Source organism: Aethalodelphis obliquidens, unplaced genomic scaffold (assembly GCF_003676395.1).
Source record: "Aethalodelphis obliquidens isolate GAN/ISIS:26980383/991018 unplaced genomic scaffold, ASM367639v1 scaffold107, whole genome shotgun sequence".
Lineage (NCBI taxonomy): Eukaryota > Metazoa > Chordata > Mammalia > Artiodactyla > Delphinidae > Aethalodelphis > Aethalodelphis obliquidens.
Genome location: NW_020838051.1, coordinates 2,583,361 through 2,590,971, shown reverse-complemented (window position 1 = coordinate 2,590,971; position 7,611 = coordinate 2,583,361).

Genomic DNA, 7,611 nt, shown 5'->3' with positions numbered 1-7,611 from the left:
TGGTAGAGCTGCAATTTAGGATCTAGGCCCATGGTCTCAACTACTACTATATTACTACATTGGACAACAGAAAGGGCACAGCTTGGAAATGATTAAAAACAACCAGTTATTAATAATACACCATCAACTAAAGACTTGAGACTTAAGACTCTAAGTTGGTAGTGACGGAAGAGAGAGGGAGTTCATCTTAGAAGACTCTGTGAAGGGTTAAGTTTTGGGCCAGATTTTGAGAGAACTGAAGGACAGGGTGGATTGGGGCAAGGCCCAAAGGCAGAGGAGAGAGTTGGAACCATGGTTACAGAGGGAAGACAATCCTGGGAAACATCCTGGCTTCATCAGAAGGTTATGAAGTGAACTAGAATACATCATTGCAGCATCTGAGAAGGAAATATTTTAAGACTACCAACTCTTCTGAGAAACAAAGCAATGTGCATCCATTCCACTGAGGTATAGCCAGTTTCTACACTGCAAAGCTACTTTTCAATACATACAAGAGCTTATTGGGAAAGACACCACTCAACTTGCCTTTCTAGAGACTCCTTCTTTTCCTAAGAGGCCACTTAGATGAGTCTGCATACGTTAAGAATATGCTATGCTCTGTGCCATGATTCCAAAAAAGCAGACTCACACTAAACATTCAAAGCTGCAAAGCAGTTTGCCAGAAAGAACATTAAGTGTCATTGTCTATCTTTGGGACCTGTGCTTTGACTGTTGAGAGCACTGATTTCTAATTTCTCTAAGTCATTTTATTCCATTGTTTGCCATCAGTTCCCAATTTATACCTCAGGAATACGGTCTCTAATTTCATTTGAGTCCTCATGGGGCAATTATCTTTTCCCCTTCACCTGCAATATTTGCATCCCCTCACCTGGAATGTCCAGCTTTGGAAAGCTGGAGACTTGATTAACAGAAAATCAATACTCAATATGGCAGAAGAAAGCACGAAAACATTATGTAATACATACACATGGAATAAAGATAGGATGGGGATGGAAGGTCAAACACCTAGGGGAGGTAGCTTGTTTAATGATAAACCATTAACACCAGAATTAGGCCTCACCTCCAGCCTCACTCACAGTTCTTCCTCCATGCCAATTAACTCACCTTGTTTTCTCCTAATTTGGCTTGCTCTGAAACAAGCCTACGCCCTTAAGAAAGCACATATAGATTTCTGGCTGGGGCAAAATGTGCCTTTGTTCCAGGATCTCCTTACCATAGTCTGATCAGCTGTCTTCACATCTTGCCTCCACCTCTGGATTCTGTCCATTCCCCATGCCCTGACTGCTATCCTAAGTCATTTAAAAATTTTTCTTACTCTTTTGTAAGAACCCTTTAAAGTCCTGTGATTAAATTATTTTGCCTTCTTAGTCATAAGTTTTTTATTCTCTTTTCAAACACCTCTTACGTGATTATTGGTCTATTAATAATTATCATCTCTTTAACTTTTTATGCTATTTTTCTAACCCAATTTTGATATTACACAAGTAATTGTGAATTTGACTTTTGTCACTCAGAATTACAAAACAACCATTTTGCCATCATGGTGGTTTTAAAATATGTCCACAAATTCTTTCATACTCTTCCATTCAAAGAGTAGAGCCTGACCATCCCCTCTCTCTAGAGTGTAGGCTGTATTTAGTGACTTGCTTCCAAAGAACAGAATAAGGCAACAAAAGGTGTAGACTAGGTCAATAAAAGGCACTGTGGTTTCCTCTTTGCTCATTCTTTCACATCAGTCTTTCTGGAGGAAGTCAGCTGCCATGTCATGAGGACACTCAGGCAGCCCAATGGAGAAGTCTCCTGACAAAACCAGTACTAACCTGCCACGCATGCAAGTGAGCTACCTTGGAAGTTCATCCTCCATCCAACTCCTTTCAAGGCTTCAGATGACCGTAGCCCAGATCAACATCTTGACTTCAAGCTCAAGAGGGACCCTAAGTCAGAACCACACAACTAAGCTGTTGCCAGATTTCTGACCCACAGAAACTGAGTCCAATAATGCGCACTGTTTTAAGCCACTAAGTTTTAGGGCCACATGTGATGCAATAGTAGATAATGAACACAGCTACGTTATAAATTTTTCACAAATATTAAATTAATAACTGTGCTTTATATATGTTTTATATGTGCATGTAAGTATACATATCTATTTTGACAGAAAGTTATCTATTTTGACAGGTGTAATGTTAACAACATGAAAAAGCAAAAGGAAGTCTCAGTTTTTTCCCAATACTTTTTGTTTCTGCTCCAAATCTCAACACTGAAAGAGTACTTTCCTAGCTATTATAAAATGCTGGCTTAGATCTTCAAAAGTCTCTTTCTTCCCATGCTACACTTAAAAATGCAAAGAAAATTGTAGTCTTCATATCTGCAAGGAAGAAAAAATTAAAACAAAATGAAAAATAATTTCTCTCTTAAAATATTTCTTTTATGTTATGATCAGAGAAATGATATATTCTTTCTACTCTCTTTCAAGAGCTGAAGACATATATGGCTTTTTTGATAATTACATTGTGATTCTGACTCATTCAACTTATCCTAAAAAAATAAAAGTATGAACTGTGAAAATTCATCAGTTCTGGAATTGCTGTAGAAACATATCTGCCACACTAACTACTGGGAAAAAACATTATTCATTCACACAGTATTATCTTTGAACAGTTATTTATATGACAAGCATGGGGGTACAGTTATGAACATGGCAGACATGTTGCTGCCATCACAAAACTTACACCCCAGCATGATATGCAAATAAGTAAACAGGTTATTAAACTACAGAGTGTTGAGTATTCTAATGTACATGGAGTAGGTGCTATGAGAGCACACAGAGGATGCACCTTATCCACGCACTGCAATAAGGTAAGGCTTTCTAGCTGAAATGACCTTTAAACCAAGGTAAATGCAGTGATGTCTTGGTAAAATGGCTTCCCAGGAAAAAAAGCAAAAGCCGTGATTTGTAGTGTTTGCCAATTTCCATAGTGTAAATACTCCCACCATGGCCAGTTGTAAGCTACTAATGTGAAGTCACGGATCACGGAGTTGGGGAAAGAGGTACAGAATCAGCTACCACAAACTAGTACAAACCAGCTCCAGCAAACCACTGAAAATGTCTCATGAATTATTTTATCCTCTCTTCCTTTACCCCTCCACTACGGCCTGTGCTTAGGCCTGTATCATACCTCATCTAGATTATTGCAATAAACCCTAATTGACCAAACACGGCCTACTCCTGGTTCTCCTCTTAACCTCCTCCCAGCTGCACTCTCATCATGCCTCTTCTGTGCATAAAACTTTGAGTGACTTGCTATCTTAGTCTGTTTAACCTGCTGTAACAGAATACCAGAGACTGAGTGGCTTACAAACAACAGAAATTCATTTCTCACAGTCCTGGAAGCTGGGAGTCCGAAATCAGAGTGCCAGCATGTTGGGTTCTGGTGAAGGCCCTGTTCCAGTCTGCAGACTGCTGACTTCTCACTGTGTCCTCAAGTGGTGGAAAGGGGCAAGGGATCTCTATGGGATCTCTTTTATAAAGAAACTAATCTCACCTCCCATAGTCTCCACCTCCTAATACCACCACCTTGGGTATTAGGTTTTCAACATATGAATTTTGGAGGGACAAACATTCAGATCATAGTACTGACGATTGTATATAAAATCAAAACTTCTTAACATAGCATATAAGACTCTTCATGGTCTCATCTTCGATGCCTCTTCAACCTCTACTCCCACCACCTCTTCCCAAGCCTGCTATGTACTAGCCATGCTGAGTAGTTATCACTGACCTGTTAGTCCTAGAACACACCATGAGTTCTCCCAGCTCCCTCAAGGATAATAACATAAGCTAATATTCATTGAGCATTCACTAAGTGCAGGGGAGGCACTAAACACTAGAAACACAATTAAAAATAAGACACAATCTCTGAACTCAGCCATAGTGGGATGGGCAGACAGACATGTAAATTCCTTATTACAGTGGTTTGAGATGAACACAGTACCTACAGGGAGAGATGCAACACATAATCAGGAACAGTAAATATGAAATGATCCCTGTAATAGAGCCTGAAATGTAGTAGGTGCTAAATAAGTGTTAACTACATGAATTAGTGACATAATGTTGGATTAGGGTACCATTTGAGTAATGTAGTACATACGAGAAGTATTATAAGCACTCAGAGAAGGGAGAGCTCACTGCTAACTGGAGAGAATACCAAAAGCCAATTTTTATATGATTTATAAAGAAGTGAGTCCTGAGACATCTCTAACGGCATAATGAGCCTCCAGGTCTTCAAAGCTTTGCAGATGTATGCAATAAGCTATGGTTTCCAATGTTTCCCAGTGCTGGCTGACCATGAGAATCACCTAAGGAATGTTTAAAGTGAAATAGATTCCAGCAATCCAGCCACATCTCTTAGAGGTACTTCCCAGGCATTTTTATTTCTAAAAATCTTCCCTAAGTTCTGATATGCATCCCTAATTTAGAACCACTGCATAGACCTTACACCTCCAAGCAAAAAGCAGCATTCTGATTATTTACTGAGAGGAGAAGTGAAGGGAGACAGAGGGACTCGGCAAGGCCAAGCTTTTGGTGACCTCCTTTCCCTAACGGCAGCTATTCACAGATGTTCCCTGCAGCAAAGGCTAAACTGCTGAAGGCCTCAGCTCACCAATATTTTAGGTGAGGCTTGCAGTCATTATAGTTGCCTTAAACTGAACTTGGAATGGGTTATTTATTCATTTTGATTCTCTGAATATGCAAAACAAGGTGTTGTCCAGAGGTCCTTGAGAAGAAGGTCTCAAGTATCTGTTCTTGTTATAATGCTACTGTTTAACAGGGCACAAAAAAAGAAGTGGAAAAACAGGGAAGTGGGAAGGAGTAGGGAAGATAATATTCAGCCACACCCCCTCCCAAAAAGTATCACTGTCAAGGTGTGTGTACAACACTCCAATCTGATATGGACAAAGCTGAGTGTCCTTCAAAAGGGGTTAAACTCAGACAATTTTTGGTCCTTCCCCATTTTTCTTTCTGTGAAGACTCTTCAGGCCAGGGATTTCTTGTCTACCTTAGTTATTTACAGTGATTAAAACAAGGCCCAAGGGATCCAAGATAACTATATTAAATGTGGGTACTTTATGGAAAAGTTCCTCTTAATTTTCAATTTTACTCAAAATGCAAACCTGCAGTGTCTTTTCATAGTTCAAAGTAATATGAGTTCACTGTAATCAAAAAAATTAAGCAACACAAAAAAGAAAAGAAATGAAAGCAAAGCCCCATCCACCGCCAAGAGAAACTTCTCTGCTATCTGTTAGTCTTCCCAACTTTCATACGCATGTAAACTAAAGGTGCTCATTCCACACACACTATTCTGTGGCCTTTTGAAAATGTACAAATGTTCACTGCAGCTCTATTTACAATAGCCAGGACATGGAAGCAACCTAAGTGTCCATCGACAGATGAATGGATACAGAAGATGTGGCACATATATACAATGGAATATTACTCAGCCATAAAAAGAAACGAAAATGAGTTATTTGTAGTGAGGTGGATGGACCTAGAGTCTGTCATACAGAGTGAAGTAAGTCAGAAAGAGAAAAACAAATACTGTATGCTAACACATACATATGGAATGTAAAAAAAGAATGGTTCTGAAGAACCTAGGGGCAGGACAGGAATAAAGATGCAGATGTAGAGAATGAACTTGAGGACACAGGCAGGGGGAAGGGTAAGCTGGGACGAAGTGAGAGAGTGGCATGGACATACAAACACTACCAAATATAAAATAGATAGCTAGTGGGTAGCAGCCACATAGCACAGGGAGATCAGCTCGGTGCTTTGTCACCACCTAGAGGGGTGGGACAGGGAGGGTGGGAGGGAGACGCAAGAGGGAGGGGATATGGGGATATATGTATACATATAGCTGATTCACTCTGTTATAAAGCAGAAACTAACACACCATTGTAAAGCAATTATACTCCAATAAAGATGTTAAAAATAAATAAAAATTAAAAGTATGAAGTAGTTTGTGGCATTACTCCCATGTCAATGCCTATAAATATAGCCTGGTTTATTTGTTTAAAATAAACACCTACTTTTCTATTGCATGGATGGACCCTTGGGTTCATGCCAAACTTGCTATTCTATACAACACTGAAATAAAACACCTTTGGGATACTTATATGATTACCTCTTTAGACTAATTACCTAGAAGTGAATTCTTCAGTGAAAAAATGGTAAATAAATTTTAATGCAATTTTGCCTTCCAGAAAGGTTAGTCAACTTAGACTCTGCCTCCACAGGGCAGAAGATTGCCTGTTTCCTGGCACCTTCATCCACTCTGGCTATGATCAATCTTTTTCATCTTTGACAGTATGGTACCTGAACAAAGTACCACAATACTGCCATTTTCATTTGTACCTCTCTAATTACTGAGAAATTAAGTATCTTCTCTTGTTTATTGGCCTCTATATGAATTTCTTCTTTTGAAAATTGCCTATTTAAATCTTTTGCCCATTTTTCTATTTAAGTGTTTATCTGTTTTATTAATTTCTAAAATATCTTTATATAATAAGAATATGTTCTTAACCCTGTGACATCTTTGTTTGTTATGGGTTTTCAAAATTTGTTTTAGTGTTGTCACGTCAATGATTTTACTACTACTACTACTATTATTATTACTACGGTTACTATACACAGTCAAAGTGATACAATTTTTCTTTAATATGGTAAAACCTTGGGGCCAAACTGAGAAAATCCTTCACCCCCTCCAAAAACTGAAAATGATTTCCTAATTTTTCCTCTAATAATTATATGATGTTATTTTTCACATTTAAATATTTAATCCTTCTGGAGCTTACTATTGTTAATGGTACGAGGAAGAAACCAACTTTTTCTTTCCAATGGACAGTGAAATGTCCCAACACTATTTTATGAGCTATCCTCCTTTTATTTTCAGATAGGTTCATATGTTTAGCTACATTCATCTTGTAGGTAAGGATTCAACATCAGTAAATTTAGTCTCAGATATTGCTTTTTCTTCTAGTTTTAAGCTTACTTCCTTTGGGTTATGGGAGGCCAGGAGTAAATTCAGTAGATCTATGTATCACACACTGAATTCCACAAAAGTAAATGGTCTTATTATATAATCCATTCGTACCAGGTAATGCTCAGTAGAAAGAACACTTACATCATCTACTCAATTGCCTTCCAAACTGCTCTGAAAATATACCAGGCACATAATACCGAGTAATGTGAAAGAAATTACATTGATACTAGATGCGACTACAACACTGAACTAGCTTAAAATCAGACACTCTACCTTTAAGGAAAAAACCTAATATTTTCCTTAACTTACTTTTCTAGATAAGGCTTCCCATTCTCCAGTATGAGACATTTTAAAGCAACATTTGATCAAAACAAGTGTCAAAGGTCAAATGTTATTATGAGAATTTATTAGTACCTATAGTATGTTCAGTGGTAAACTAGAGTATTCAGAAAATAATTCCTGGAAATATATAAAGATGAAAATAATCACAGTGCTCATTTCTGAACATCATGAAATATAAGTGTATGTGATATATAAATATATATGTGTATATATATATATATATTTTAGC